This window comes from Neovison vison, chromosome 4 (genome assembly GCF_020171115.1).
Source record: "Neovison vison isolate M4711 chromosome 4, ASM_NN_V1, whole genome shotgun sequence".
NCBI lineage: Eukaryota > Metazoa > Chordata > Mammalia > Carnivora > Mustelidae > Neogale > Neogale vison.
In genome coordinates, this window is record NC_058094.1 from 156953453 (window position 1) to 156976186 (window position 22734).

General features: G+C 36.2%; 1 protein-coding gene across 1 annotated transcript in view; it reads left to right on the forward strand.

Moving 5' to 3' along the window:
• The window catches only part of ZNF804B (zinc finger protein 804B), a 516087-nt gene that overhangs the window by 428917 nt on the left and 64436 nt on the right, over positions 1-22734 (forward strand). The window lies entirely within an intron of this gene.

Consider the following 22734-nt stretch of genomic DNA (forward strand, 5'->3'; position numbering starts at 1 on the left):
AGAGAGATAGACAGAGAGAGAGAGAAAGCAATCAAGCTAGCAGAAGAAATATTTGAAGTAATCATCACTAAGAATTTCTCAAAATTAACTATGGGCAATAAACAACAGATCAAGGAAGCTCTGAGACACTAATCAGAATCCTAGAGAAAATATAAAAATCTACACCTAGTTGTATCATATTCACACTGCAGAAAATCAGACAAAGAGAAAATAAATGAAGAAAGACTTTCTCAGACAAATACAAATTGAGGTAATTTGTCACCAGTAGACCTGCCTTAAAGGAACTGTTAAGAGATATTCTACAGAGGTGCCTGGGTGGCTCAGTCATTAAGCATCTGCTTTCCACTCAGGTGAGTCCTGCATCAGGCTTCCTGCTCTGTGGGAAGCCTGCTTCTCCCTCTCCCACTCCCCCTGCTTATGTTCCCTCTCTCACTATGTCTCTCTCTGTCAAATAAATAAATAAATAAATTTTAAAAAAAGATACTCTACAGAAGGAAAGAAAGTATGTTTGTCAGAAACTCCATCTACATAAGGAAAGGGAGAGTATTAGAGAAGGAAAAATGAAGGTGAAATAAAGTCATATATATATATATATGGTTTTTTTTTTTTTAAAGATTTTATTTATTTATTTGACAGAGAGAAATCACAAGTAGATGGAGAGGCAGGCAGAGAGAGAGAAGCAGGCTTCCTGCTGAGCAGAGAGCCCGATGCGGGCCTCGATCCCAGGACCCTGAGATCACGACCTGAGCCGAAGGCAGCGGCTTAACCCACTGAGCCACCCAGGCGCCCTATATATATGGTTTTTAATTGATGTAACAGATAACCATGTGTTTCAAATACTGTCAACAATGTATTCAGTGGTTATAGCTTATGGATAAGGGACATAAATGCCAGCAATTCTCTAAGAAGCAAGAAGGAGGGATTTGAAACACTGCATTATAGGATATGTGTACTCCCCATACAGTGTTAAGAGTGTTGTGTGATTATGCTGAGTGAAATAAGTCAAGCAGAGAGAGTCAATTATCATATGGTTTCACTTATTTGTGGAGCATAACAAATAGCATGGAGGACAAGGGGCGTTAGAGAGGAGTAAGGAATTTGGGTAAATTGGAAGGGGAGGTGAACCATGAGAGACTATGGACTCTGAAAAACAGTCTGAGGGGTTTGAAGTGGCGGGGGTGGGTGGGAGGTTGGGGTACCAGGTGGTGGGTATTATAGAGGGCACGGCTTGCATGGAGCACTGGGTGTGGTGAAAAAATAATGAATACTGTTTTTCTGAAAATAAATAAATTGGAAAAAAAAAGAGTGTTGTGTGAAAGAAGACTTGGATTAGTTGTGAATGTTTGTTTGTTTTTTCCCAAAATCAAGGGCAACTGCTAAAAGGAGCAAAAACAAAACAAAGTATAATTGATATGCAAAGAGAGAAGAAAAAAACAGAATTCTGTTGAATACCCAACTGAAACCAGTCAAGGCAGAAAAGAATGGAGACAAAAGCAAAGCATAAGCAAAGAGCAAGAGCAATGGCTAGAAAACAGTGACAAGTATGGCAGATATTAATCCAACTATATCAATAATCACTTTAAATGTTAATGGTCTAAATTTGCCAATTAAAAAACAGATTGTCAGGGTTCATTTAAAAAGGAAGAGAGACCCAGTTACATGTTGTTCAGAAGACTCACTTTTTAAATTTATTTTTATTAACACACAATGTATTATTTGTTTCAGGTACAGGTCTGTGATTCATCAGTCTTACACAATTCGCAGCACTCACATAGTAGTACCCTCCCCAATGTCTATCACCCAGCCACCCCATCCCTCCCACCCCACTTTATATATGAAGAGACATATAGTTTAAAAGTAAAGTAATGGAGAACTGTATCTTATGCTAATGCTAATCAAAAGAAACCTGGAGTAGGTATATTTATTTTAACAAAGCTGACTTCAAAGAGAGGGAAATTATCAAGGATAAAGACAGCATTACATAATGACAAAGAGGTTAAATCTCAAGAAGACATAGCAATACCTCATGTGTTTGTGCCCAACAATAGAGCATCAAAAGATGTGAGACAAATTTGAATGAAATGCAAGGAGAAATAGGTAAATCTTCTACTAACTTGAAGAGGCCAACACTTCTCTATCAGTAATTGATGCATCCAGCAGGCAGAAAAATCAATTAAAAAGATAGTTGAACTGGTGAGTGCTGTGAAGTGTGTAAACCTGGCAATTCACAGACCTGTACCCCCAGGGCTAATAATACGTTATATGTTAGAAAAAAAAAAAAGATAGTTGAACTGAAAAGTGCCATTAATCAATTTGATCAGTGGATATTCTTTTCAAGCTCGTGTGAAGCATTTACCTAAATAGACCATATTCTGGTCATTAAAAACATCCACATTTTAAAAATAGGAGTCATGCAAAATTTGTTCTCAGATCAAATGGAATTAAACCAGAATTTAATAATGGAAAGATAGTTGGGAATGTCCGCATAACAGGAGATTAAACAACACACTTCTAAATTATATGAGTCAAAGCAGAAAGGTTCAAAAAGAAATTTTAAAATATTTTGAGCTAAATGAAAATATAATACAGTTTATCAAAATTTGTGAGATGCAACCAAAGTGGAGCTTACAAAACATTTTTATGTTGTTGAATGTTATATTAGAAGAGAAGAAAGACTTGAAATTAATAACCCAAGCTTCCACCCTAGGAAGCTATAGAGAAAAGAACAAGATAAGTCCAAAACAAGCAGAAGAGAAGAAATAAAAATTAGAGCAAAAATCAATGAAATTGAAAATAGGGAGAGAGTAGAGAAAGTCAATAAAATCTAAAACTGGTTCTGGAAAAAGATCAATAAATTGATAGAATTTTAGATAGGCTAACTAAGAAAAGAAGAGAGTGAAGACACAAATTACTAATACTAAAAATGAAAAACACCCATTACTACTGATTCCATGGATAGTAAAAGGATTTAAAAAAAAAGGGGGGGTGCCTGAGTGGCTTAGTCAGTTAAGCTTCTGCCTTTGGCTCAGGTTCAGAGTCTGCTCCCACTCCCCCGAACTCATGCTCTCTCTCTCTCTCAAATAAGTAAATAAAATACTTATTTTAAAAAAGCATAAAAAGTTCATGAAAAAAGCTAAGCTCACAAATTTGATAATCTCTTTTTTCTAAAAGATTTTTCACTAATCCAGAATGCTTAGACCAACTATACTGATGGCTTTCTTAACGTTAATTCTATGGGATGACTGATAAAATTGTGCCAGAGTACAAAGACATGTAGTTGTATGATTTACAAAGTAATTCTGGGCAGAAAAATAAATGCAGAGTGAAATCCTCTTTTGGTAAGTATTGCACATCCAGGAATCTCAGGATTTCTCATTAAATATGAATATAGCCATTTACTAAGCGGAGCAAAGACATACCTCTGTGCTTTATTCTTATGAAAGAAGCAAAGCTGAAGTAAGCCTGTTGCATTGTGGAGATGGGCTTCTGTGGAAGGATAGGTTGGAAGAACACTTGAAAAAGAGGGCTAACATTTTTCATAAGAAGTAGTTTTGTATCTACTCCAGTGCAGAGAATAAAAACATTAATATTTTATCCTGGAATGTGACTCTATTAATTTTAGACAGAGAACTGTTAAAAATGAGTTTATATCTGTTTGGGGAAAGGCAGCTGTATCTTTGATGTAGCCTTAAAGTCATCTCAGTAAATAATCTTAAAATTTTTAAAACAAGTGATATAATGTTCTGACTTATATCCCCAAATAAACTACAAAATACATATTTAGATAACATAAAGAGCTTGCTCCCAAAATGGAATTATTAAAGGCAGGCATAATATGTTTTATTGGCTTCTCTTTATTTTCCTTCACAGAGGCTGCTTTTTTATTTTATTTTATTTTTAACAAATGAAGATTTGTGGCTACCCTGTGTTGAAAAGTTTACTGGTGTCATTTTTCCAACAGCATATGCATACCTTGTGTATCTATGTCACATGCTGGTAATTCTTGCAGTAGTTCAAGCTTTTCCATTATTAATGTATTTGTTGTGGTGACTGGTGATTAGTCATCGTTGAGGTTATCACTGTCACTGTATTGGGGCACCATGAACCACACCTAAGACAGTGAACTTAACCAAGAAATGTTGTGTGTGTGCTCTGACTGCTCCAGCCACTGGCCATTTCCCCATCTCTTCTCAGGCCTCCTTTATTCCCTGAGACACAACAATATTGGAGTTGGGCAATTAATAACACTACAATGGCCTCTAAGTGTTCAAGTGAAAGAAAGAGTCGCACATCTCTCATTTTAAATCAAAAGCTAGAAATGATTAAGCTCTGTAAGGAAGGCATGTCCAAAGCCAAGATGGGCTGAAAGCTACATCAAATAGTAAGCCAAGTTAGGGATGCAAAGGAAAAGTCCTTGGAGGAAATTAAAAATACTACTTCAGTGAACACACAAATGATGAGAAAACCAAAAGCCTAGTTGCTGGTATGAAGAAAGACTTAGTGGTGTGAATAGGAGACTGAACTGGCCACAACATTCTCAAATATTAAGCCAAATCCTAATCCAAAGCAAAGCCCTAACTCCCTTTGATTCTGTGAAAAGGGAAGGTGAGGAAGTTGCAGAAAGAAGTTAGAAGCTAGAAGATTTTGGTTCATGAGGTTTAAGGAAAGAAGTCAACTCCTTAAATGAAACTGTAAGGTGAGGCAGCAAGTGTTGATGTAGATGCCGCAACTAGTTATCCAGATGTAAGATAATTAAAGAAGGTGGCTACACTAAACATCAGATTTTCAATGGATACACAACAGTTTTCTATTGGAAGAGGATGCCATCTAGGATTTTCTTAGCTAAGGGGAGGAGTCAATGCCTGGCCTTACACTTCAAAGGACAAGATGACACTCTTGTGTAAGGGCTAATAATAAAGCTGGTGACTTTAAGCTGAAGCCAATTGAAGCCAATTACTGTTCTAAAAATCCTAGGGTCCTTAAGAATTATGCTAAATCTATTCCACCTGTGCTCTATACATAGAACAACAACAACAAAAAAAAACCCTGGAAGATAGCGTATCCATTCACAACATGGTTTACTGAATATCTTAAGCTCACTGTTGAGACATACTGCTCAGAAAACAAGATTCTTTCAAACTGTTATTGCTCCTTGACAATCCATCTGGTCACAGAGCTCTGATGGAGGCCGACAATGTCATGAATGTTGTTTTCTTGTTTCTTGAATTAACACCCGTTTTGCTAATACAGTCATCCACCCATGGATCAAGGACCCCTTTTGAGATTCCAGTCTTATTATTTAAGAAATACATTTCATAAGGCTAGAGCTGCTACAGCTAATGATTTATCTGACGGACCCAGACAAAGTAAGTTGAAAACCTTCTGGAAAGGGTTTTGAGTGGTGATTCTAGATGCCATGGAGAACATTTGTGATTTATGGGAAGAGGTCAACATATCAACATACCAACATGAACAGGAATGTGGGAGATGTTGAGTCCAACCATAAGGCATGACTTTGAGGGGATCAAGGCTTCCATGGAGGAAGTAATCACACGTGTGGTGGAAATAGCCAGAGGAAAAGAATGGGGGAGTGGAGCCGACTGTGACCGAACTGCAATGTCATGATCAAACTTCACCAGATGAGCAAAGAAAGCAGTTTCTTGAGATGAAATCTCCTCCTCATGAAGATGCTGTGCAGACTGTTGAAATGACAGCAAAGGCTTCAGAATATGACATAAACTTAGCTGATCAAGCAGTGGCAGGGCTTGTGAGGATCGACTCTGATTTTGAAAGAAGCTCTACTTTGGGTCAGACGCTATCAAACAGCATCTCATGCTACAGAGAAATCGTTCACGAAAGGAAGAGTCAGGCAATAGGGGAAATTTTCTGCTGTCTTATTCTGAGAAATTGCCACAGCCACTCCCATGTTCAGCAACCGTCAGCCTGAGCAGTCAGCAGCCATCAACATGAAGGCCAGACCCTCCACCAGCAAAAAAGAGTATGACTCACTGAAAGCTCAGTTGATGGCTATCATTTTTAGCACTGAAGCTTTTTTTTAATTGTGATATACTGTAAACATAACTTTTACGTGCACTGAGAAACCAAAAAATCCATTTGACACACTTTATGACAATGTTCACTTTATTGCCCTGGCCTGGAACCACTGGTAATATATGCAGGGGTCTGCCTATATAAGCTCATTAATGGTGGAAGTATATAAACTTAAAATTACTCTTTTTGTTTGGAATTATTGTTTGGTGATAGTTCTTTTTCTTCTTCTTTCTTCTTCTTTTTCTTCTTCTTCTTTTTTAATTTGGGTAAATCCCTTTTGTTTTATTACAATCAGCCTAATGAGGGAAAGTATATTAAATTTACTATGACCTCTGCCCAGAGTAATTAAGGATCTTATAATCAGAGTAGGCCCTAACCCTAGATCTAATAATCTACATAACCTCTTTGACCAGTAAATGATACCTACTTCATAGGATTTCCATAGAATTAATTAGCATCTTAAAGTTGCTCAGAGCACTGTTTGACCCAACAAATACTACCTTTAAAACAAAGCTTTTTAAAATATATGTATAATAGAATCCTTATCTTCCTATTTTCAATGAGTGGTTTCAGTTTTCTGGCTTATTAAGTATCATCAAATGACAAAGCTAAAAATTAAAAAGATAATCAAAATTTCCTTCACTATACTATAAATTGGCACCTGATCTGTCTAGAGAAATACAGAAAAGTCTGAATCTGAAAGACTCTTGAGATATAAAACTTGAGTGAGTACTAGCAGAGCAGTATACTGTGCTTTCATTCTTCCCTCATAGCCCAAGTCTTTGTGGATTCAAGCTAAAGGAACATAAACAAAAAGAGATTTTTCCCATAAAGTAATGGTGATAAATATGGGTTAATCTGTATTGAAATTTAGAATGATCCTCAGACCTTATGGAAGTCCATATGTTCTATGCATCATTAAGGAAACTGAAATGCATTTGAGATTCAATTCTGAATAAGCTGATGTGCATAATTTGAGCTCTGTAAAAGCTGCCCTTTACAAAGACATTCTGGATCAAGGCATATAATGGAAAAAATGACTTAATTGGCCATAATACCAACAGTGACAGCTACCTGTTCTTTACAACAGTCTTTTAAAAAGCAATTATGGCTATCAAATGTATTATTCTTGTGCAGGAAAATCCTGATGGAATTTTAACTTGGGCCAAAATAAGTATTTTGAGGAGTTAAACTATTGCCTGAACTGAAATGGAATGGTTTTCTTTTAACACTTTCCACAATGTCTTTGCACTCAGAACAAATGTACAGTAATAGGTACTAATTAAATATTTATTTAAAAAATAGAAATGTTAAATATCTGCAATTGAAACCACTCTGTAAAACCACTTTCTGAATCTTTATTTGGGAATCATATATCTATTTTTAGAAATATTTTGATTTGAATATAGATGACACACAGTATTACATTAGTTTCAGGTAAACAACACAGTGATTTGACAAGTTCATACATACGCTGTGCTCACCACAGGTGTAGCTCCCATCTGTTACCATACAACACTATTACAATATCATTGACTATATTCCTTATGCCGTGCCTTTTATTCCCATGATTTATTCATTCTATAACCACATGTCTACTTTTACAGCTGACTTCTAAGTTTTTGTACCTTCTCAAATACAAATCAAGTTATAGTGTGTAGTGAGTTTAATTACATTTGCTAAAGACCATGAGTAAATAATTATAGTTCAGCCTTCAAATTTCATTAAATTCAACCAATGTTTATTTAGCCTCTATCATTTGCAGAGATCTGCCCAGTGTGGTTCAAGAGGAAAATTGGAGTAAGATGTGTCTCTGGTCTTCAGGAAGCTTGTATATACACGATGACCAACTGTTCTGGTTTCATTTTTGAAACTGATGAAGTTTTGGGGTCATGTGGAGAGGCCTAGAGAAGTGAGGTGAGAAGAGCAGGAGAAGACAACTATACACATAATTCTAATATATTAAGCCAAATGTTACGAGAGTTACAAAATTTTCCATGGAGGTTGAAAGGAAGGAGAACAGGATCCATATGCAATTCATGAATATAGAGAAAAGTTCCATTCATACAGATAAAGAGAAAAATTGATTATTTCTTGAGATAACTTTTCAGTCTATCTGAAGTATATATGATGTTCAACTGGCCACTTAATATTATTAGAAATATACACTTTATTATGTTCATTTCTTGGTGAACTTTCAGGGTTCTAAATTGCAATGAGATTTAAAATTCCATTCATGGGCACCTGGGTGGATCAATTGCTTAAGCATCTGCTTTGATTCAAGTCATGATCCCAGTGTCCTGGGATCAAGCCCTACATCTGGCTCCCTACTCAGCTGGGAGCCTTCCTCTCCCCCCACAACCCTCCTTCTGCCTACTGCTTGCCCTGCTTCTGCTCTCTCCTTCTCTCTATCTCTGTCAAATAAATAAAATCTTTTAAAAAGCAAATAATAATAATAATAAAATTACATTTATGTGTAGGGGTGCATGTGTGACTTGGTTGGTTAAGTGTCCAACTCTTAATTTCAGCTCAGGTCATGAACTCAGTTCTTAAGATGGAGCCTCATGTTGGGCCCTGTGCTCAGTGGAAAGTCTGTTTAAATTTCTCTCTCTCTCCCTCTGCCTCTCCCACTCATGTTCTCTCTTTCTCCAATAAATAAATCTTTCAAAAATAAGTAAAATTATATTCATGTATATGAAAATAAAATATATATATAACCATATGTTATTTTAGTTTTATAAAATAATTTTCTTCAATTTTAGAGTTGGTGCTGTAAGAAAATGAATGAGGCTTATATTAGTAAATTCCATATCGTAGTATATTTTCGGCAGTTCCATTAAAATGTTCTGATTAGATTTTAGAATCTTGCAGTCTTGTTTTTAGGGTTAGAATGTTTTTCTTTAATTAATTTTTAAAATTCTAATCTACTTTTCAGACTTCATAGCCCAAACATTAAGAAGGATTTTAACATTGTAAAGGACATAAAGGTGATGTGGGAAAGTGGGTGGAATGCCAGATGTGAATCTAATACTATGACCCCACCACTAGTGAACAGTGAAAATTTGGAGAAGTCACATAATTTCTTTTAGTTTCAGTTCTTTATCTGAAAACTATAATAAGACCCACAGGGAAAGAATAATGGTGAAGAAACTTAGGAGAGACCTCAAAATATAAGTATTCATGAACAAGAATAGCCAGAACATTTATAGTTCATTATTTATATGGAAACTATCATTTTCAAAACACATACTTATATACATAGTTGATTAAAAGAAAATCTGTTTGTACTCGATTCTTGATTGTGGAAAAACTCAGATGTAGGACAGAGACCAAACTTTCACACTCAGAATTCCACTGGAGTCCTGACTCAATCACTTTGCATCTTTGTATTTTGAACCATATCTTTCTAGCTCAATGAATCCCTTCTGTTTTCTCAGATGTGAAGTGGGGCTCATAGATATGCCCCCTTCACTAGCAAGCCTGATGTCATGATGATGTCAAGATGACTCATGCTAAACTACTTTATACATTTCCAAACGAAATGTTATTTTTCTCACCTTGACTTTCTAACAAATCTCTGTGTTGTATCCTAGTTCTAGTCAGGAGGTGCAGGGATGAGAACAGTCCAGAAAAACTGGAGTGAGGTAGTCATTGGCTTCCATGCCCAAGACCTGTAGAATCTTGGGTTCAGAGTTGCATATGTTCCAGAGAATCTGGGGCCATGAGAACTGCTTGTCATGACATTTTCCAGCTATTCCAGTCATCTGGGGCTAATTGCTGCCCACACTCCCCCTTATGATTCATGGAAGTTACCACCAAAGAGCTATAATATCCTATTGCTGCTCTCAAGGCATTTCCAATCCAGGCACGGAAATCATAAGCACAAAAAGCTATAGCAAGAATAAAGGGTTTAAAACCACTTACCAAGTTTCAGCAAGAGTAATTAACGGAGAACTGATGAGTTAAGAAAATAGGTTCTTTTCACAGAAGGCTGACTCAAAGAAAGTTTTTGTTGCTGTTTTCATTATTTGTCAAAATATAATAGACGTGACCTGAACAAATCTTTCTATAGGGGGAAGAACAAAGTGGGGAAAAGAGATTCAAAATACGAGGGCAGCTGGAGACGGGGAGAATGGGAAAGATAGAACAAGATGTTTTCAGTAGGCCGAGTGGAATTAGATCAAAACAGAGCAGAGCAGATTTGGAGAGGAGGGAGTGGGGCAGAACCTTGAGAACAAAAGCATCAGTAAAAGTATGTTCATCAAATGAACAAAAAGTATGTTCATTAAAATACATATTTTGAAATGTAGAAGAAAAAGATGAACACACTTATGAATTATCTTGACTTTAGTAGGAGTCATTGACTGAACATACATGCCAAAGTCATGAAGCTAGTACTTTTCCAAACAAAATTATATGATCCATTAGTGGGTCGTGATTCATTATTGGGTCATATAATCACTTCAGTGGGTTGCAATTAGTATATTCAAAAATGAAATCAAATACAACAGAAAATATTGGAATGTAATACATTTTATAGGGGTAAACTTTGTTTCATAAAATTTTGTTGCAGTTAATAGATGTGAAGATCCTCGATCATGACATAGAATGGATTTCTTTCTGTGGAGTATAATTAAAAAAAAAAAAAATTCCAAAAGCCACTGAACTAGAGAATCTCTGTGAACTGAATAAAAATGTTGCCAGGAGGCAAATAGAGCTGGAATGCAGTTTGCTGACTGAGATTTGTATTGGGTTAGTCACTGCCCTGTCAATGCCCTGTCTTTCTCCAGTGGCTCCCAGGAAGCTCGAAGCACAGACAGAGAAAGGAGCTAGTGATGTTGATCAAAGGTGAGAAATGGGACCCAGTGGAGGCAACAGTGTTAGGGAAGTGAAGATGCCCTGGCAGTGGTTGAGGCTGGGACTAAGGAGACACACCCGAGTTTCCAGACTGGTGCAGGGTAACCGTCTATTTTTTAAGCAGCTGTGGCTGTTAGAAAAGATCTTTTTCACTGAGCCCCATGTTTACCTTCTGTGAATGTTTACCTGTAATAGCTGTGGTTCTCCCTTCCGCTGCCACACTATGGATCTACTCACTTCTGTACAATTAGGATTTTTATGTATCTGAAAACAGCTGTTGCCGCTTGGATCTATTTGGGTCTAAATGTAGAAGATGGAGCTCCTACCTTAAGGTCATCTGATGGCCTTCAAAGTCAAGTTGCTGGTAGAGGTAGGGACAAGAAATGAGCAGAAGCTCTAAGCGTGGTAAAGGGCTGGTTTGTGCAGGACAGAATTGAGTGAGTTTGGGGATGCCTGAAGTCTAGGCAGTGGGTATATGTGGATCACCAGAGGCCAAACACAAGCATAGCTGGAGATCATGCCACAAAGTGGAAACCACAATATTATTTATTATAAAACTACCTTTTCTCTTTGAAGAGGCTCTCTGCCTTAGGAGAGGGCTGGTCTGCCAGGGTTCAGGGGCAGGACTGGTTTATATCCTTATTCCTCCTTTTTCTTCAGCTTTTTGGCAAATTGTGGTTTTTCTGCCCTTCCCATGTCTTCAGAGGAGCATAACACTTCAACTTTTTAAAGTCCTGTTCTCAATCCTGTTCTTTTTAAAATGCCTCGGGTGTATGGGGCTGGCTGGTTTATGGTGCTTGTGAATACAGTAAGGTATGTATCACTTGAATTTCAAATTAAGCTCTTTAAAAGCATTCTGCTAGGTAAGCTGCTGCTTTTGAATCACCAATTCTGGGGTTGGTAATTAAGACAGACCAGAGGGGTTCCGACGCACAGATCAGTTTATTTATGCTAGAGAGATACACTGACATAGAGAATACAAGTTTTACTTATACTTTTACTAACCTTCTGACAGCATGGAGTTTCTTGATATATGTAGAATGTAGCAGATTGGCTTTTATTCTAGTGGTTTTGAAAATTGTATTGAAAATATTTGCTTTATTGAGACCATTTTCAAGACACATGTTCTCTTCATATTCACTGAGTGTTTAATTTGAGGCGAGCACAGTATCACATTTATAGATCATATCTAAATTCTAAGTTAAGATATATACTTCTCCATCTTTTTACCATAAACTTTTTATTTAATAGAGGTGAAGTAACAATTCATTAATTACAAATATATTGAATAAATGTTCCGGTTCTAACTACTAGTATGTTTAGAAAGCTTCCCTCTTAAACATTACCCTACAAATTACCACATGCAAACTATCATTTTGTAAATAGGAAACTAGGGTCTATAGGTGTGCAAGAATTTTCCAAAGTCATTTTTCTAGTTAGTACTGACAGAACCTAGCCTTTTTTTCTAGTTTGAAAAAAATATATATATAAAATATATATATTTAGTGTGTATATATATATAAAGTATATATAAAGATTTATACGTGAATCTTTATATATATATAAAGAATTTATATTTAGTGTAAATATATATATAAAGTACACACACACACACACACACACTTTATTTCCCTCCAATTTTTGCGAGTTAGTTCTGAAGTCTATTTTTAGAAGGGATATGTCTATAAATTCCCTTATGGTTATGTGAGCTTTGCCTATGATTATACAAAGCCCATAGTCAGCTGAAAGGCCTTTTCCCTCTGCTCTTTTTTTGTAAAAAGTATGTGTTTTGTGCCACTGGCATTAAGTCTTATGGGTACTTTTTTTTTTAAGTGAAAAATCATTATACATTGGCCATATATTTTGTCTCTCTTTAAATAAAGCCTGCTAATTTTTTAATTAAATAAACAAATAAATAATGTCTGCTATCTATAATTTAGAAGTGATTTTTTTCCTAACTGACCTCTTGCTTGATTTATAACTGAAATAGTTCTTATACTTTCTGCATATACCATTCATTTTATATTTGGCACATCTCTACTGCTTTTACTTTTTTTTCTAAACTTAGACTTCTTTTCTAATTTCACATTCATCTTATTCAACTCTCTACTCCAAGTTATTAATATTAGACCACAATCTCAAACCTTGGGGGCAGAGCGTAATTTCTTGCTCAGCACTTCAAAATTTTCCTATTTCATTGTAATGTGTAATTGCTTTAGCCACTGGTTTTAAGAAGATGGGTCTTTAGTGTTTCAAAATGTGCTTGGCATATTGTTTTAAAAGCACTATAGATTCACCTCATTTTAACTCATTCCTAGTCATGCTTTCTTTATTATTTAGTTTTTGGTTTTTTTTTTTTTTTTTTAAGAGTTTGCTTATTTATTTGGCAGAGATCACAAGTAGGCAGAGAGGCAGGCAGCGGGAGAGGGGGAAGCAAGCTCCCTGCGGAGCAGAGAGCCAGATGCAGATGTGGGGCTCTATCCCAGGACCCTGAGAACATGGCCTGAGCCAAAGGCAGAGGCTTAACCCACTGAGCCACCCAGGCACCCCTCTGCTTATTTAGTATTTAATGGCTATTCCACACTGTACCATATCTGTAGCAGATGGAATCAGTACCCCGTCCCCATGACCCAGAGCTTTCAGTGTTCTCAGGGTTTCTCCCAGCCCTCAGTGACTACATCTTTGTGCCTGAGTTGTTTGTTTTCATTTTTACACCTGAAACCACAGAAGGCTATGGGGCTTTTATGTATAAGAGGTAAGAGGCTGGACTAACACCATCCCAGACCCAGAGATCCCAAATGAAGGACTCTCCTGAAGTTAAATATCCCAGTCCCTATCTCTGTTAACAGGAGAATTCTGGAGACATGGGAGTCCTCCCTTCCGGAGGATCTTCTATGCAATGAAGCTTTACTTGTTCATGAGGGTAGTTTCTTAGCCTACCCTTTACTGGCCTTCATCCCTTTGCACCAGGGCCCCCGCTCCCCGCCAGCTTTTCCCAGCACTCCCAAATATGCTCTTTGCCCTCCAGCTCCTATCACAGAGTCTGTTTCACAAATATTCTTGCAACTATAGGTCTCTCATGTATTAAGGAGTAAAAACACCTAGATTTGGAGAGAATTGAATAACTACAGAGCCTGGCTTACAGTGTATACTCCATTAACATTGCATCTAATTAAAAGAAATGTTACCCAAAAAAAAGAAAGAAAGAAAGAAAAAGAAATGTTACCTTTTACTGCTAAGTACTCTCTCCCAGATATAATTTTGTTTCCTCTGCAGTTCAGTAAGAGGAGTTATTTCACACTAAATGGACAGAGCCATATGAGAGGTCCTCAGTGTGACAAAACATGAGGGTTGCTTATGAAGAGTTCACTTATTTCTCTGATGTCACTGTCTATGATTCTATCACCAGTCATTTATATTCCTCTAGTAGAAGTCTCTTTTTCCCACAGTTCTTTTGAATCACTACAAACACTGCAGAGAAGAAGGATTATATTCAGGGAAAGGCTGTGGAAGAACCCATCTTTCTCTTTTTCTTTTAAACTTTCCCCCTAGAAGAGTGATTCACTGTGATAGTTCACACTTTCCACCAAATTCTCTTCACCAGGCTGTTCCCTCCTCATCTTGTAGGTTCCCTACAAAGCTTGTCCTGATTGATCAAAGCATTCTGAATCCCTTTACTAGAAATTGTCATGGCGCCCAATACGTATTCCTCTCAGAGCATATAATCTACTTAACTCTTTTTTTTTAAGATTTTATTTATTTGACAGAGAGAGATCACAAGTAGGCAGAGAGGCAGGCAGAGAGAGAGGGGGGAAGGAGGCTTCCTGCTGAGCAGAGAGCCCGATGCGGGGCTCAATCCCAGGACCCTGAGATCATGACCTGAGCAGAAGGCAGAGGCTTTAACCCACTGAGCCACCCAGGCACCCCTCTACTTAACTCTTAACTTCATTTTTATCCAAAATTGGTGGGATTAGATTATTTATTATTGCATCTCCAGCACCTAGAAGAGTATTGAGTACATATAAACACTGAACTGTAAGATAATGGCTACATTTATGTGTATTGGTGGAAATAAGTAAGTTATCGCTGGATCTTCAAGTGGTTTGAATGAATCTGTATAGTTACAGAATATTTGGGTCTGCCACTGCTTCAAATGGATACAGATATTGCCTACCTTCTCCTTTATCATCCCTTTTATGTCACTAAGCAATTAATCATATTTCCCTCGTTTCCAATATATGACCAATATAGAACTTGCTGGTGGTAAACTTTGAATATTTTTTACTCTAAATACAAGAAGCCTTTAGCTCATCTCTTGCACTATAATAAAATAAAATAAAATTAGATAATTTAAAATTATACAATATTTGAATTTAATCTCTGCTTAAGTAAAAGCCAAAACCCCTAGTTATTAAGGTGCTTACTGTTTCTAAAGCATATATAACATGAAAATTCCATTTAATTATTTTTGTTATGTTTGTAATAAGTTATTACTTAATTATGCATTGATATTCTAAATGTTGAAATGTAGAGTTTAAGAGTTTGATGAAGGGTTAAATAATGTTCTTTATTTTCTTATTAAATAACTATGTATTATAGCAGTGCTGCAGGAGAAAAACTTAAATTATCAAATGCCACTGAACATAGGCCAATGATTGCTTTTGCATTACAGAAAAAAATTCCAGTTGTAAATGTCAGCTTGCATTATTCTTTATTTTAAACCTACACATTTGTAAAGACAGTTGGGTTTTATTGTGAAATTTTGTACCTGCCATCCTGGGGGGAAAAAAAACTTTATGTCAAGGAAAGGAAATACATCAGTAGTTTTAATATTTGGAGATAATATGAAATAATGAGCTTATTACCCCAAAATATGTAATAAACCAAGTAGTGATCCCTTTAAATTTAATGGTTAGATATGCTAAGTTTATCATTAAATGTTGGATGCAGAGGAATTGCACTTTTAAAGTGAATGCTAATCAACATGCAAATGAGCAATTTAACCCTCTTTAAATTGGAAAAGCCCTTGGGACAGTTAATTTCATAGTTGTTAGTAATGGCCAAATTATTGTAAGATGATTCTTTGTATTTCATTGTATAAGAAATTACAAAGACATACTATCAGAATTTTGTACTTAGAATGAATGACAACCCAGTTACTAGCAGAGAATAATTTATTTTGTTCATATACTTACATTTTCATTCTTCCAGAAGAGTCAAAACAAAAACATCCAGCTCTGAAAACCATGAATACGTGTTAGTTGGGAAAGTGGTACCAGAGCAAGGGCTGTGGAAATATTGTTCATCATTATCCCAGTGAACTGCTAAGATTTGGGGTAAATTCAGGTAACAGAGTTTACCTAAAGCACTGAGATTTTGACTCAGATCCTGTTCTAGTCCAAGAGATAGGCCTGCACTGTGCCTTGACCTTTTGAGTTTTTGCATTTATTAACAAAGCCTTTTGATGTTCCGATGTTGGCCAGCATCACATTTTTAGTACTAGAAAAAGCTAGAAGATCTGAGATGTCAGTGAGGTCCACCATGTCAGTCTGTCTCTCAGGTCTTGATGTGTCTATATTGCTGGTTCAAGAACCCCACTGTGTCAGTTTTTTTCATCTGTTGACTGTTTCTTTCAACACATACTTATTAAGCACTTGGAATATTCCAGATACTTTTTTTTATTTTCAGCATAACAGTATTCATTATTTTTGCACCACACCCAGTGCTCTATGCAATCCATACCCTCTATAATACCCACCACCTGGTACCCCAACCTCCCACCCCCCACCCCCCCGCCACTTCAAACCCCTCAGATTGTTTTTCAGAGTCCATAGTCTCTCATGGTTTACCTCCCCTTCCAATTTCCCCCAACTCCCTTCTCCTCTCTAACTCCCCAGGTCTTCCATGCTATTTGTTATGCTCCACAAATAAGTGAAACCATATGATAATTGACTCTCTCTGCTTGACTTATTTCACTCAGCATAATCTCTTCCAGTCCCGTCCATGTTGCTACAAAAGTTGGGTATTCATCCTTTCTGATGGAGACATAATACTCCATAGTGTATATGGACCACATCTTCCTTATCCATTCATCCGTTGAAGGGCATCTTGGTTCTTTCCACAGTTTGGCGAGCGTGGCCATTGCTGCTATAAACATTGGGGTACAGATGGCCCTTCTTTTCACAACATCTGTATCTTTGGGGTAAATACCCAGTAGTGCAATGGCAGGGTCATGGGGAAGTTCTATTTTTAATTTCTTGAGGAATCTCCACACTGTTCTCCAAAGAGGATGCACCGGCTTGCATTCCCACCAACAGTGTAAGAGGGTTAGGGTTAGATACTTTTGGTCTTCCTTGTAATTCCCAGAGAGAAAACCTACCTTACACTGATAACTGACAGAAACTTACGTACTGAGCAATCACAGTGTATTGAAACTAGGTTTTTTCCTTGAAAACTAAGTATATGCAGAACATGGTTGTAATTCACCAAGGTAACTAGAGAGAGCATGTGAGTAGGGAGCTGTATTTGTAAACTTTCACCAACATGACTCTCACTCTGAGATAAAGATCTAAAGATCTAAGTACCAATCAAGTGCCGGTGAGTCATTTCAAGTGGTTCTACTAAATTTGCACTTATATAGGGAATTCCAGATCTCAGAGGGGGCTTCCATGTACAGTTGCGTAGGTTGTACATCATAGACCAAAGGCAGCAAGCTGTGCAGCTCAGTGTCTGAGCGGATGTGTGCGATGACTCTTAGAATGAGTGGTCATGAGAGACTATGGACTCTGAAAAACAATCTGAGGGGTTTGAAGTGGCGGGGGGGGGGGCGGGGTGGGAGGTTGGGGGAACCAGGTGGTGGGTATTATAGAGGGCACAGATTGCATGGAGCACTGGGTGTGGTGAAAAAATAATGGATACTGTTATGCTGAAAATAAATAAATAAATTTAAAAAAAAAAAAAGAGAATGAGAGATCAGGATTCCAGGAAGTCACCAGCATTTAAATATAGCTTAAGTCAGAAGATCACCTGGGAGAAACTACTGAATCAAAAAAACAGCATAGCACCCAGCCCTGAGGCACTCCCAACAGTGTAAGTTTAGCTAAAGAAGGAAGCATCAGCATTTTTATATAGAGCCCCCAGAGTGAATGGAGAAATGCCAGCAGTGTATGAAGGCAGAGAGCTATTCTACACAAAGGGAAATGTCAGTAGTGCCAAATACTGAAAAAGAGAGAGCTGGGATTCAAACCCTGTTCCATCCATACAAAGTTCTATATGCTCTTAAGAAAACCATACCAACCCTCACTAAATGCATATATGTAAAACAAAACAATCAAGCAAAAAACACCCAAAAAACAAACCCTAAAAATAAATCCAGTGGTTTTTAATCTGGCACTCAGTGCTGTAACCTGGTTCGCTAACATTTAAAATCTTTCCAGTCTGTGAAATGTCGTGGTACCTTTTAACAGCCTGATAATACTTATTTTGTTCTCAAGTGAAAGCAGTGAACCAAACTGGAAACTAAAAGACAGTCTTTTCATATGAATGAAATAATTTGAAAAGTATATTTTCTTCTTATCTCACAAACCTTTCTACTTTAAGTGAACTAGTAGGAAATGTCAAAAAGTTTTATAAGAGGAAGACAACACCTGGGCGACTGCCAGGAGCCCAGGCTTGGGGGAATAGGGAACGAGCACCAGTAGACTGGTAACATCCCAGGGCTTCAGTCCTCCTAAGAACAGTGAGGGGGCTGTGCTGGATTTCTGAATCCCCTTCTAATAACAATCTTTACTTTTATAAGTGGCACTCAGATTTATGTTCCATAAATACTTTCATAATTGCATACCAAAGACAAATTAGCTGTGTTTTTCTGATGCCTAAACAATGGATTGATCGGCTCAAGCCTGTCTTAGAGAAATAAAGGGCTGTCATTGTATTCACACACACATGCACATACATATATACACACACCCATAAAATGCTTGTGAGACTTTTCAACGGTTCTCGGCGTGTGATTTTGATATTTAGGCATAATCTGAACGTTGAGAAGAGACACATAGTATGAAATTCAGGTTACCCATGTTTGTAGATGATATTCCTGCTATCATATATTTTATTTCTTGGATGATATATTCTTGGATCTTTATTGAACCTACTTGTGTAGGTATGATGAAGATCATAGGTGAAATCTGCCAGCTATATATTTTTGTATTAAGAATATAACAATAATTGTGTGAAAAAATCAAACTTTTCATATATATTAGGAGACTTGGCTATATATATATGAGATGAAATATATGGTATATCTGATTACATGGTATACAGATGTGTTATATGATATGCAATATATATAGTGGATATATGTGGTACATATAGTCTATATCGTATATATTTGAGATGATACACATGAAAGAAGTTTTTGTTTTCTTTTTAATAGGTGTGAATTGAGTGCTTGAGAATCCTACTTACTGACTCTGCAGAATTACAAAATGCAATCCGATTAATGCAATCATTAATCTTCTAATGTAAACACCTGGCCTTTTGTAAAATTCTTGTTAATTAATTAAAAGAAGCCCTCTCATTACTCTTGATATTGCAGAAATTGGCCTCTGTGAATAAACTTAAATGTATGACTAAAACATAAATGAGGTCAAGCTATTATAAATAAGAAAATTAATCACTTGGGGCCAGCTCAACATTTAAGAAAGGATATGGGAACATAATTTATTGGTACAGTAGAAAAAGTGTACATATATATTATGTAAGTATAGGACACTGCCATACTGGTAGAGTTGTTATTTTTAGCAAATAATAGCAACAACAACAAAGATAGAATGCTTAGCTATATTTAAATTTCATAGAAATAATAAATACTTTTTAGTATAGAATGCCCAAAATATCACATGGTTCGTAATTACACTAAAAAATAAAAAAAGCTCATTTTTCATCTAAAATTCAAATGTAATTGGGCATTCTGTTTTGCCAGGCAACCCTACATTTTGGGAAATGATATTGTATGGATTTTTAAAAAGCTGATTATTCTAAGAATTTTATTAATTTGCAATTAAGGAAACATAATGGAAGAAATATCTCTGAGATATTTTCAAGGGAAATTTGGAATGCAATCTTAGCCATTATGTTAAGCTTAACAGGAAAAAAATAGTAATTTGGCTTTTTTCTAACTTCAACTTCCTATTGCTATTGGACATACGATGTCAATTTATTCTGGAGCCAGAAATCCATGTGGTAATTGTACATATGAAATTGTTGTAATGTTGTATGTCAGTTATACCTAAGTTAGAAAAAAATTCACTTGCTAAATAAAAACTGGAGAGGCAAACTAAGGAACAATGCTTCAAGGCAAATTTATCTAGTGTAAAATGTCTGGGCAGCTTTTTATACTTCCAAATACATATGGTATCGATTAGAAAGTGTTTACATTTTAACTAGTTTTAACACATCTGTTGCATAGTAAACTCAGAGGGAAAGAGATTACAACTCCTCTTTTACTACACTTTTAAAATTATTTCATTATTTTCATTTGTATATAATATAATTGAAAGAAGGAAAGTCAGAACTGACAAAATAGGAAATCCACAAAGGCCAGCATGTGAAGAAAGCTAGAACTCTTGAGTGGAAAGTGAGGATCAAGCTAGTCTTCCCCTGAAGAATTTTGGGGAATTCTGGAGAACTGACCTTTTTAAAAATGGCTTTGTGGGGCCTGGGGACAAAAGATAAAGACTGGGGAGTGCCTAAGGCATGGAATTCAGAAGATAAATGTGGAATTTAACATTCCCATCCTCTGGTGGTGGTGAGGGGAAGGCAGCATGAGGGAAGGGGGCAGAATTCAAGTATATTGTAAAGTATGGGCCAAAAACAGTCCAAAGAAACTTGTCCATCACACCGTGGTACTAAGAGTAGGGAGAGGAAAAAAAAAAAAAAGTCCTTCTTGGATTGTAATTCACAGTTTTATGATATGAAGAATCTCGCATTTACTTATTTTAACATCATGCTAGGAAACTTACATAGGTAATGACTCTCTTTCCTTAGAGGAATGGCAACTTTAAACTTTGGTCTCACATAGTACCCAAGATAAAAGTCTGAGGAGAATGAAAATGTCATGGACAAAAGTCCTTATTACTATAGCAAAAGGTTGCCATGAATGAGAGTTGAACAAATATTAGGATCATACCCATCAAGACATAAAACTGGAAATACCACACACCAAATTATGAACTTAATTATGGCTAGGATTTTTGTAATGAAGGAAAAGTTTGAAAATACAAACAAGTAAAAAGAGATTCAGGAATAGTTGGAAAATAAACTTCTAGAAATAATAATAATAATTATTATTATTATTAGCCATGATCTGGCTAGATTTGGAAAGATGAACAGATTTGGAAAAATGAACTTGAAAAAAAAATACTCGGAATTTATCATAGAGACTTCTATCTGGAAAATATGAAAAAAGTGGGGCACCTGGGTGGCCCAGTAAGTTAAAGCCTCTGCCTTCGGCTCAGGTCATGATCCCAAGGTCCTCTGGGATCCACATCGGGCTCTCTGCTCAGTGGGGAGCCTGCTTCTCCCTGTCTCTGCCTGCTCTCTGCCTACTTGTGATCTCTATCAAATAACAAATAAAATCTTTAAAGAAAAAGAAAATATGAAAAAAGAAAGAAGAATGCAAGACAATGAGGAGACTGAGACAATCTAAGGTGTATCTAATTGGAATTTTAGAAAGAATACCATAGGTAATGGGGGGAAAAAATCTATATACAAAGAAATGATAAATAAGAATTTAGAAGGGAACAGCTATTTGACTAATATCTGGTTCTCAGAAACAAGAATAAAGGACAAAAGGCAATGAAATATTATTGCCTTATTGAAAAAATATAAATGTCAAATTAGAACTCTAGATGCAGTGAAACTATCTTTCAGAAATAAAGGACAAATGGGATGTCTGGGTGACTCAGTTGGTTAAGTAGCTGACTCTTGATTCTGGCTCAGGTCATGATCTTGGGGTCCCGGAATGGAGCCCATGGTGGATTCAGTTCTTAGTGGGGAGTCTGATTGAGATTCACTCCCTCTGCCCCTACCCCACCCTGCTCACTTTTTTTCTCTCTCTCAAATCAATAATAAATTTTTAAAAAAGAAAAGATGAATAATGGACAAATGAAGGCAATTTTCAGGGGAAAAAAATAAACATTGAGAGAATTTATTACCTATAGATTTTTTACTACATTAAATTTAAATTCCAATGAATGAATTTTAGATGTAAGAAAAGTGGTAAAAGAAGTAAAGTCTGAAATATAACAACAAATTAGGGAGAAAAGGTGTTGAAATATGTGCATAAATTCTAAGAAAAATCAATATCTAAAATTGTAATAATACCTTCCAAATGTGGGAATAAAATGATAGAACTAAAATACAAGGCAAAGGTATCATGTAAGGTAGGAGGGTATGATTAGAGTTAAAATATATAAAGTGTTTTGTTCAGTAGAAAAGTAAATACACTCATTGTAACGTTTCATTAGTTTAGAGTGCATGTTAAAATAGTTAAGGTAATCACTAAAACAATAAGATGTAAAGACTGGAACTGTTTAAACAACAGAAGGAATTAAAATGGCCAGTCTTCAATCACAATGGAATTAAATTAGGAATCAATAATAAGTTTCAACTATAAAACTTCACATATTTGGAGATTAAAAAACTATATCTAAAATCTCACAAATCAAAACATCAAAATTCAAAAAGAAATATTAAGTATTTAGTTGTAATTAAATAGACATAAAATTATTACATTTCAAAACTTCTGGCATGTACTTAAGGAAA